Consider the following 12,500-nt stretch of genomic DNA (forward strand, 5'->3'; position numbering starts at 1 on the left):
CAGATATATATATGTATATCTGTCTATAATCTATATCATATATATGTATGTATATCTATCTATATATATCTATATATATATATATATATATATATATATATATATATATATATATATATATATATATATATATATATATATATATATATATATATATATATATATATATATATATATATATATATATATATATATATATATATATACATTTACTTATGTGCTTTGTGTGTGTGTGTGTGTGTGTGTAGATACCAATCGTGGACTTGAATCTTTGTTGCCTTTTAGAGATAGGGCTGTTGCTTGCTTTTGTTTTCGTTGAGTGTCTCACTCTTTCCTCTCAACTTTCTAGCTCTTGTTGACAGCACTGCTTATTTGGAGCTGGTCCTTTATTTCACACTGTCCTAACTTTTAAGCAATCTCATCCTCCTGATTTCGAACTTCAGCCCCCCAAAAAAAGGTTAATCTGAGCATGCTTACTAGCATCTACAAAGAAAAGTGTTATTTTTTTGTCTGCCTCTTGTTTCCTATCTGTCTTCTCATTTTCAACTAGTTGGAGCACGGAGATTCTGATCAAACTCTTTCCCTCTCTATAAAACACCAGCTTCTCTTATACCTTATTACTCGCGAAAAATATGTCTTTCTCTACACCCCTCCTCTTTCTGCCTATCATTTCTCCTGTTACTTTACAATTTCTATTTCCTTATCTGTTGCTGCGCACAAACATTCTCTCTCTCTCTCTCTAACAAACACACACATATATATATGTATATATATAATATATATTATATATTTGTATATAATATATATACAGTATATATACTGTATATATATATATATATATATATATATATATATATATATATATATATATATATATATATATATATATATATATATATATATATATATATATATATATATATATATATATATATATATATTCAACATTTCCTAAAAACATAACAGACACCTCACACGTCTCGACTGTCGACCTAACCATGCAACAATTTCTCGCTGCTGGGAGAAAGGGCGCTGGTGATTGGTACAATACATGTACATACGCTACCGGTGTCTAAGCGATGACAGGCAGGGCAGCCGAACGAGACTACGGTCTACCCCAAAGCCAAATCAAAGCCAAATCAAAGTCCTTAAAATAAAAAGGCATTGTGCTTACCCCATACAAAATGGGATAAAAAGCAAGTTAAAAGAAGAATATATACATATAAATTTCTGACTTACATCAGGATCGAACTCAGGTCTTTCAATTAAAAGGCAAGGCGCTGCCCATTAGGACATACAAGCCATAAAAGAAGTTGGAACCTAAGTGCCACTGCACCCAAGGAATTACCTGGGCAAGCTAACTGCTTGCATACCAGCTTGTTTTCCCCAATTTCCCAGGTAATTCCCTGGGTGCAGTGGCACTCAGGTTCCAACTTCTTTTGTGACTTGTATGGCCTAGTGGGTAACATCCTTGCCCTTCAATTGAAAGACCTGGGTTCGATCCTGATGTGAGTCAGAAATTTATTTCTGTTCACACGTGATTGATTGATTATTTCTAATATATATATATATATATTGATTATTTATATATATATATATATACACACACACACACACATATATATATATATATATATATATATATATATATATATATATATATATATATATATATATATATATGTGTGTGTGTGTGTGTATATATGCACCTGTATAAATGTATCGTCTTGAGTGTTTTAAATAATGAAATACATCCTTACTTATTTCGTCATTACTCAAGTGAGGTGATTTCAGGGACAGAGAAAGAATGAGTGCCAATTATTATCACAGTATACTATACCGACACTCCAACCATAGCTATTCAGGTTTTCCAGGTAGACAAAGCCTATGATTTTTCAACATGAAAATATTTCAGCAAACAATCTACTTTTGTTTATGATCTGCATTGAAGGAGACGTGCGCTGTACATAAGCTAACATTTTCAATGATGTTCTCTGTTTCAGGTGGTTTGTATCTTGAACTATCTATTAAATTGCACATTTTTTTATGTTTTTTCCCACCTTTCCAATCCTGCTTTCGGTATAAGTACCCTCTAACAATGATACTTATCAGAGAGGATACTGCTTTACAGTTCGAGTGGTTTCTGTAAATCGACTGAAGCTGTGATTCTGAGAAACCGCTGTAATCCCTGACTATCTTATCATTACAGTTCACCTGTCACTCATCATGTATAATACATGTATACCCATATAAAACGATTTCTCTGAAGTCTTTTGAGGGTGCGCAGTTGTATACTAAATTTCCGGGCACCTTTGAATGTGAGACAAAAGTAGACTACTTTTTACAGTTAGGAAAACACTAAGGGGCCTTGATGTTGTTTCAAACGGACCGTATCAACGCAATAGTTGCTATGGAATGAAAACGAATAAAGCCCTGAAAATACATTGCTCTTCATTTTCGAATTCTGTATCAACTCTATCAACCCTATTTACCATTTAAAGAAGAGAAGGAACAATACCTCAGCGCAAACTCAAGCACCCAGACATAACTATTCCATAACTCCGTAGACCAAAAAGAAATGAGCTGAAGAGAGATGAAAATGAATGAGTGAGAGGAAGATGAAGAAAATGAATGGCGACTGGTGTTAAAGGGATGAGAAGAGGAAGGAGGCTCTCCATCCGAGGGTTTTGGGACGCCTGTTGAAGACGCCATTGTGTTGCTCCCAGTTTACGCCAGAAACAATATTACACAAAATAGCGCTTAATGCAACCCGAGTTTCCTTTCTTGTTACTCTCTCCCGCATCTTCTCTCTTCCTCCTGTCGCTTTTCCTTCTTTCTGTTTCCCAGAAGGAAGGAGCGGGTATGTCGGCGGGAGGAAGGATGAAGGAAGACACGTTTCGACAAGCACACGTTTATTACATTCCTGTGTCCTTTACTACTTTTTAAACTTGATTATCTTCAAACACAAAGATGTTTTGTCAAATGAAAGGCTCAAATTGTAAGCGAGAGAGAGAGAGAGAGAGAGAGAGAGAGAGAGAGAGAGAGAGAGAGAGCGTTTCATAAGAATAGCCAACGATGGATGGGTGGGGGCGGGGGACGGGAAAGGGAGGGGCTTTTATTAGGTAAACTCTCAAGTCCTTAGTTCCATTCTCTTTCTTCTGCTTCTTTCTTAAGAGAACCTTGTTAAGGAGCCATTGTGGCAGGATGGAATCCTCCACCTTATTTCTTAAAGGGATTTCTAAAAAGGACGTTAAAGGACCTGATGCTTTCTTCACGATGTTAGCTAAAGTAGGGATCCCTTCGTCTGATGCGGTAACTGATGTCTGAAGGAAATCGCTTTGTTTCGCGAATTCGTTCACCTGCTCGCCTTTCTCTGAGCCCTTGATTTTCTCTCATCTTTACTTCAGTGTTATGCCGGATTCTTAGATCTACAGTTCTGATTAATATTGTAATTCTAATGAATAGGTTAGTGTGCATAACGGAGCGATTTTTGAAAAATTGTATTGTAGCATGGCGCTAACATTTTTTCACGATTAAAAGGCTTTGCAATATTTTACTTCACGGTTAACTAAAATTATATTTCATTTAAGAAAGGAACGATACGAATTCTCTCATCAGTAACAGAAAAGTTTCAGAAATAGTTCGCAGTCAAATGCACAACGACGAACACGGAAATGTTCTGTCCCACTCTAAACACGTGACCTCTATTTCTAGAGTTCTTATGAACATCACTTCCAGTCGATGTTCCAGTTTGCCAGTTTTTTGAACTATATTAACATGAAAAGAAAGATACGTTGTTATCGAAATCATTTGGATTGTTGATTCTCTTTAATGTTTAGTGTTTGATATTCTTGCATGCTTCAAAACATCCCCTGAAACAATTGCGACAAAAGCTCTGAAATGACTCCACCTCCGTTATTCTTATTTCTTTTAATAATTATAAGGGCGTTTGTTTACCATAGTAGTAAGAACATGAAAACAAATCCCAGTGCTTTTAAAAGTGATTTCTTAAAATGGAAACGCCCAAATACAGCCATGTCGTCTTCTGAGCTTTGCAGAATGCAAGTGAATGAACGTGACTGGAATTTGGAAATCTTGACTTTCTTCAGGGCCGTTATTTCCTTCGATGTTGAAGATCCAATGGAAAGTGAACATTTCGAACAAAAAAGTCTGGAGAAAAGGAGACAAAAAAGACCCTCACGGAAGGAGCTGTGGAATGAATCACCCCAGGTCCCCCCCCACCCTCCACACCGTCGTCGTGCCCTACCGCACATGCCCCTAACCCCGACATCACCACCCGACGAGAGCTCCTCTTTTTCCTTCTACCAAACGGCAGGAAAATAGAAAAAAAGGAGAAAAACAATGGGAGAAAAAGGTGGGCGAAGGAGCTGTCACACACCCTTAGCGATCCCCGATGGGCTTTTTATGCAAAGAGCTTGGAAGGAAGGGGAAAAGTTAAGGTGTAAATGGCTTTTAGTTGAGGGTAGTGATAACATCAATGGGTTTCGATTAGTCAAATTAGCCCCGTTGACACCCGAGCTAAACGAGGCCCTTACGCCTCCAAACGATAGCCGGCAACGACGGCCAGGAAGAGGAGGGAGGGGGAGGGTGGAAGGGGACAGCGGCACGGTGGGGGGAGAGGACTACTTTGGGGCAGGTGTTGGCAGAATGTAGATAAGAGAGATGACTGGGGAGAGAGAGAGAGAGAGAGAGAGAGAGAGAGAGAGAGAGAGAGAGAGCCTCAAGTGCAGTTTTAGTTAGGTTATTTTCAGGAAGCAAAAGTTTACATGAACAGAATATCACCAGCAAAGCAAGGGGAATGGAAGTGATGCTCCTTCGTTTTAAATGACTACCGTGGTCTGTCCAAAACAAGAAATATCGCGAAAATTCTCCCCACAGTTGATCAGAAACTGACCAGCTTTAAAGTTCGAAAGAAGATGATGACGTTTATCCATTTGCTTAAAAGGTTTTTGCTCCCTCATTCTAACTGACGCAAAGAAATCAAATGGATAACATTTCTCTACGGAGTCCACAATAACCTGGCAAACGTCAAAGTCTGAGTGGCCAGGTTTTAGTAACAGCATCTTCATAAAATTCAATGAGAACATGAATACATATGTTCGTCTGAGCACCATAGACGGATCCTAAGAATTCATTCTATACACAGCGCATGCTAGTGTAATGGAAATAATAAATACTTTGGTTTTCCTGGTAACGCTTCCTTAAGTTATCCGTTTTTACATTCATGCATACAAAAGCCGTATGAAAGCAGATAAAATCAGTAATTCTATATACTACATGAAGAGGACACTTCAAGGTCTACTTAAGTATTTACAATAATAGCCTGAGCTTTTGATGGTTTTACCAGACGACACGAAAGCAGTTCTGTACAAGTGTTTTATCATCACAGGATTTCACCAGTCTCCCAATTTAATTTCTATAAGAAAGCTGGAAATTTATGGGATAATATGGAAACCACCGAATTGAGATGAAATATTTGTTACTTTATCGTTATATCCTGAGATGTGAACTAACCACACTGCTGCTTCCATGCAATCTGTAACTTCAGCATTTAGTTCTTTTGCCGAATAACGTTGCTGATTGTACCACATATCTGCCTGCCACAACATTCATCCCAAATCCAGTTTTTAAAACGCATCGTCGAACTGCCGAAAAGCAAAACATTATTTTCCTATACTGGCGTAACTAAGATATGGAGTACAGTTTTCACTATAGTATTTTATGTACAAACTCAATGTAATAGTATGAAGTGGTGTAGATCAACTAACTTCCAAAATCAGTCAGTCATATTAACTACTAAGTAATCTATATTAAATTCAATTATTCAAGACAGGATAATGTTTACTAGGAGACACAAAACAAGCATGATTCATCACTTGAAAATGATTGACGGAATTGATAAGCTACAAAAAATCGTAGTGGGTTTCCAACTGATGCTGACTGTCAGTCAGTGTAATTATAAAAGTTTTATATTATCACATAATATACAAATATTATATCAAGAAATTTTGCGTGGGACAGAAAATTAAGATTAGTAAATCATCGTGAGATGAAATCTTTCATCTCCGATGTTTGGTCAACTGACTTTGACGTTTTCCTTTGCTTACCAGTTGTCCCAAGTTTCCGGAATGACTTTGGTTTTATTGACACCATATGTGCAGCCATTCAGCCATTTCAATCAGTGAAAACTGAAGGGCACGGGAACTTCAGATTACGGAAAAACGTAGAACCGAAAGACCCGAAGCAACTTAATTTTGCACATCAGGACAGTACGCCAGGTAACTGTTACATCACCATATTATCTTCAGAACCGTTGTGCCTAAGGCCTTCATATTTTCTAAGAACGCTGACCAATTCAGAAGCTCACTGATTTGGAGGTGGAACCTCCATCACTGCTGCTGTATTTGTATCATCGCCTCGCGTGGCCGAAGGACATTCAGCTGAACGGACAATTCAGTCAGACTTTTGGCGGAGAAGAGATTTGTCAAAACACAATGCATATTTTGGCTTTGTTGCTTTTTAAAATTTTTGAACGGAAGAAACACAGAGTTACTTTTAATATATCATTCGATAATATACGGCAATCGTCTAGAAATAATCATAAAAAACTTTCGTGTTTGAATACAACACAATTCAGTTTCACTAACAATTTTATTTGCTTTTGGAAATATGGAAGTCCGACAGTCTCAGTTGACTGTATTCTATACTTTTTTATCTTTACTTTGTCATTGTATCCGATTCCCTTCACTCTCGGTCCCCTCGCCATCTGTCTGTTCGCAAGGGATGAAATGGAACCTACGTGAGGCTGCATAAACCTACAATTAACTTTGTTAATGAATCGCCTCCATTTATGGACAACAAATCGTATCCAGGGCTGTTCATTTAAACGCTTCAAAAGAACACACCATTGGTGCCAGTAAACAGCAAAATGGTTGCAGTTTTGTTTAGCAGGAAATTTATTATCGGAAATACCTAAACAAATTGACATGATAACGGAAATTCATGATATTCAGAAACATAAGAGGAGAGTATTGAAAAAGTGGTGCAGTGTAACAGCTCGACAACAGGTAGACAGACATAGAGGACAGATAGAATGACAGTGGGTGAAGGAAAGGGTGAGTTCAGAAAATGATTTGAAGAAAGAAAACAACGAACCGAGTAGGAGGAAGGCATGCGAGAGGTGAATGGGGGGGAGGGGAGGGAGGACGGGGGAGGAGAGGAAGGGGTTGAGGTGGAGGAGAGATAAAGGCCAATTGGACAGAGCGACCCGACACTGCTCCAGAATGTGTTGCTGTGCATTTACAGTCGAATGACGCCCCTGGGACCGCGGGTGGATATGGAGTGGGTGAGACGACGGATGGGTGTGCATCGGTAAAATAAATGTTCGCTTCCAGAGTTTTACACCACAACTCTAGCTCACCAGCAACAGAACTTACTTTGCTTTGTTTATCATAGGCCTCACAGGTCATCAGGGAAAACAAAACAACATCGAGGCGAGGTGCTCGAATTCCCATTCCCTGAAACCCCAGGGAACGAAAGAAAAGTCTGATCACGACCGGCGTTTCACTTCTCATACACGAAGAATTGTTGAAACCTTATGAAACTCTACGAAACGCTCGCGACCTCAGGCCGTGACAATCTAAGTGATTGTGCGTATCCCAGCTTGCTAAATAATTACCTTTCTCTGTTAGTCCCTCTTTATGCCCGGAAACGAACATTTATTTGATAATTGCAGGGGCATTAAATCCTACTCGCCTCCAATTGCCATGCAGATAGAGCCCTGCAATGGCACGACGCGTAGAATTGGAATGCTTATTCCCCTATTCTCTCTCTCTCTCTCTCTCTCTCTCTCTCTCTCTCTCTCTCGTATGTTCACAACTTTCTTGGGGAAAAAGAATAAGGACTATTGCATTAGCTATTCTGTCGCCTCTGTGCCAGATGCGGAGCGTTTGCTCTGCGATACTGCAGGTGATCGAGCACATGGGGCGTCTGCAAGTTCTGTTCAAGCAGCAAGATTAAAGGACTCTATAGTCGTTACTGCATCTGTTAATGCATATATATATATATATATATATATATATATATATATATATATATATATATATATACGAGTATACTGTATATAGACACTAATATTCACACACAATTTATTCTAAAGTATGCACGTCCATACCCATACACAGACACACACACATGTATGTATGTATGTATTTATAAAACCAACTGGTCACATTTTACCGGTTAAATATGTTCTTGTCATAGCCATAGCGACATCTCCACTTCTCAGTTTCCTTACACTTTCTGGACACGCTTATCAAACGATGCTTGAAACCAAATAGAGAAACCGAACTCACATAGTAGGATTCGAACCTGCACATGATAAGTTAGGGTAAGGTTAACCAAGCCATTCTACCATGAAGAAGGATACAAGTCTATTTCTGTTTAAAAAAATACATTTTTCGAATTCAGATTATATTTTTCAATTGCTGGACAGACACATCCTCACCATTCTATGGGAAGGCTATATATATATATATATATATATATATATATATATATATATATATATATATATATATATATATATATATATATATATATATATATATATATTATATATATATATGTATATATATATATATGTATATATATATGATTGCATATATAACGATCTGTGAAATGTTTCTGACAGCAATGAAATTTCATCTTTGGCTTTTAAATTTGCCAGATAGTGTACTATCTCTCTTGGTTGATATTTAGTAACTATTATGTTAAGGGGCAATTTCGGTGTTTTCGTTAATCACATAGAGCGGAACGTAAAATAATTTAAATTTAACTCTATCACTATTTCAGAATAATAATTGGCGAACTATTGGAAAGGCAGAGAGAGAGAGAGAGAGAGAGAGAGAGAGAGAGAGAGAGAGAGAGAGAGAGAGAGAGAGAGAGAATGTAACTCTAACTTATAATTTATACATTTAAGCCAACTTGGCGTGATGACGTTGCAATCCGTTTTCCATAAGTTTGAACTAACAACAACTCTGACTCTACAGTAGAAAGGGTTTTCCTTCTTGAGGGACGAGCCCTATTTAGGCACGATGTATGAAGAAGATACGGTTAACGCGTGAACAGGGAGCGTCAAGAGATGGCAGCACTCCGTTCGTCTGCTGATAATGGGCCAAAACACAAGAAGACCTTTTAAATAAAAGGTGTTTCTAGTTATACCTGTGGCGCTAATAATGAATGCTGATGTTATCTACTCGTCCTGGCTTTTCACAGTGAATAGATGGGTGTCTTGATTTCATTTGCAGATTGTCCTCAATGCTTCTCTCTCTCTCTCTCTCTCTCTCTCTCTCTCTCTCTCTCTCTCTCTCTCTTTTACATGAAAAGCTAACTTAGAGAGAGAGAGAGAGAGAGAGAGAGAGAGAGAGAGAGAGAGAGAGAGAGAAGCATGATGGTACCTGTAAAATTAACAGGCTTTGCCAAAGTACAAGTGACACGAACGCTGATTTCAGAGTTGACCACAGAAAAATATTATCCCTATTAATAGGCGCTTACACTTGGAAAGCTTCTGAGGGTATTGTTTCTTCCTGATTTTCTACAACGTCTACTAACATAAAAATCAATAAATATGGAGAGAGAGAGAGAGAGAGAGAGAGAGAGAGAGAGAGAGAGAGAGAGAGAGAGAAGTGGCAAATGGTTGCGTTATACCTTAAAGCTATTTTGACTTTTGTTTTCCATCTGACTGTGGCTTTACAATGACCAGAGGTACCGACAGCACATAAAATAATGGTAGAAAAGAAAGAAAAAACTGAGGAGAGACAATAGATGTGGTCTGTGAGAAGGGAGGAGTGGGACGTGTTGTAGGTCAGAAGAAGCAGGCAATCTTGAGGGAGTTTTATAAATTATTTTCTTCGCTGTGACAGATACCCAGAGTGACCATTGGTGTCACGGCCTCCTCTAGAGCAAAGCAAACACGGCTGTTTCCTAGTCACTGTGATCCGCAGTTCGATTCAGTAATACAAAGTCATCACCCTAACCATTTTTTACTCTGGTTTTCTTTTCCTTCTGAACTCTTTTTGTTAGTTTCTTTATCAGCGTCGTAGGCTTTTGTTTCTATTGTGTATCGCTTTTACGAAGTATTTCTCTTTTCCTTTTTCATTCCTCTTTGTGGGGAGTTTTTTTACTTCATTGTTAGTTTCATTATTGTCGTCTTATTCTTTGTCTTCAGGTTTTTCTTCTGTTTACCCCCGAATTTCCCTCGACCCCTTTCATTCTTTTTTACTCCTTGTCTATTTTCTTTAAAGCTCATTTTTTAGGAGGCGGGGTGGGGGTATTGTTCTTGACCCTATTCTTGATGCTATTGATCGTGTGTCCTCTTTATAACACTCTTTTATAAGCAGACCTAATCTTTTATACTCTCTTTTTTTACTTGCTTAATACGTTACTTTTAATACACTGAGGCTCATTTTTATGTCTCTGTCACTAGTACTCTATCTATTTAGGTTTCCACTTGTGTCATCAACAGGAATGTCAGCCTGTGATCCGCAGCCCTAGTGTTTTTGAAGGCCCCCCCCACAAACTTGCCCCCTCCCCAACCACCGCTAGAGACGGGGAAAAATGAAACGAGGGAATTTGAGCTGTATAGCGAGGCGCCACAGGCGTAAAGCTGTCGCTCGTGGAAAAAAGGCGGACCTCATAATTCATACCATTGTATCGTCATATATGCATTTATTCAGAAAATTATAATGCAAGGTGTGAAAAAAATGTTAACTTTCAACTTAATTATGATATTGTGGCGTCACTGAAAATACAAATGGACTTACTAATGGGAATGAAACCTTTGAATGTCATTTACTTATGGCAATGCGGTTGGTAACATTGGCTCTTTTATTGGGGAACACTTTTGATATTATCATTATTTATTTGTCATAGCTAATGCGTCATTATGATCATTATCACATTTGTCATAGAAATGTGATCGCTAGCACCATCATGCTACGATGAAAAGTCTGAACTCATTATTGGTAGCGCATTAAAAAAACGCAACTGAAACAAATTAGATCGGAAAACTGACCAGTGAATAAAGGAAAACGGTTATGGGGAAATCCAACGAATTCCTCATTCAGAAAGACCACATTAAACCGAGCCTTTGGAACACGACCAAAGACTGCCACGTCATCCAGGATTCAAGAAGCTGTGTATGATTAACGGCCAAAGTCTTTGGCAGGCGGTTAAAGAAAAGAAAGCAGTTAGAGTGGAACCAATTATGGAAACCTTTGTCCCTGTGACACCCCGAATTCATAGCCACAAGAAGCAATTCTTTCGGCTTTATTACAGGAGCGACGCGAAGCTTGAAGCAGAGAAAGAAGAGAGCGGAAAGTGAAAATCGGAGGTGAAAATGAGCGAGAAATGCTGAGGGATATTGATGCCTCGCACCCACTAGCAATACTCACTCGTATATATGTGCAACTCAGAAATTTTAAGACTTCCGTCGGGGAAGTTTAGCATTAACATTGTTATTATTATTATATTATAAGAAATCAATGTGTGATTACTCTGATGACAAAATTGGACTCAACTTCGTTCCGAAGTATTAGTTAAGTTACAACGGAAGTTTGAAGGGAGGGGACGCTGTTTTACAATGTATAATCATTGACTGATTTAATGGGTTCTTAAAACATGACGGAGCACTTTTGAAACGCCTGTACCGCGCATAGAGAGAAAACGAGGATTTATTGTTCCCAATATGCATAACATACCGCTAATGATGAATTAGCAAAAGCACACTATAATCGCCTGAATTCATGCATTCACTGCGCACCCAACATGTTGAACAAACCAAGGACTTGCAGCGAGGAATTAAATGTGCTTTTTCGATAAGCGTCATTCTTTATGGTCGAAAAGTAGCTCAAATAATGCCATTTCCGAACTACTATAATAGTCACCATTATTGTTGCAAATAAACATGCAAACAGTAACAGAAACCCGTGAGTATACTGTACATATAAAAATGAAACATAATTACGCTCACACACACACATATGTACATATATGTGTGTATGTATGTGCGAGCGTGTGTGTGTGTGCGTGCCTTATGGCTGAAACAGATGTGTAATTCCAACTTTGTCCATTACTAATCCATCTCTATCACGGTGTCCTCTACTTATTCTACAGATACTGTTCTGAAAAATGCTCTCAGAAATTTCTTGGCATATGCTGACAACTTTATTCAGTGTGTTGTGCGTTGCGGTTCGAAATCCCCCAGACCCGGTGCAGACCCAGCTTGTTGGATGTTAAACTCTCTACCTCCGTCTGTGTTTCTTGAAAAATTCAACCTGCTCCTTTGTCACTACAACGTTGTTAATAGACGTTTTCCCCTTAAGAGGGCAGTGCCGTCAGTGCACCTCAAGTGGTGCACTGTAGGCATTACTGAAGGGTGTGTGCAGCGTCCCTTCATCCCAAACTGCATCCACTTTTTA

General features: G+C 38.4%; 1 protein-coding gene across 3 annotated transcripts in view; it reads right to left on the reverse strand.

Moving 5' to 3' along the window:
• The window catches only part of LOC136842593 (transcription factor Sox-14-like), a 150,235-nt gene that overhangs the window by 72,198 nt on the left and 65,537 nt on the right, over window positions 1-12,500 (reverse strand). The window lies entirely within an intron of this gene.

Source organism: Macrobrachium rosenbergii, chromosome 10 (assembly GCF_040412425.1).
Source record: "Macrobrachium rosenbergii isolate ZJJX-2024 chromosome 10, ASM4041242v1, whole genome shotgun sequence".
Classification (NCBI taxonomy): Eukaryota; Metazoa; Arthropoda; class Malacostraca; order Decapoda; family Palaemonidae; genus Macrobrachium; species Macrobrachium rosenbergii.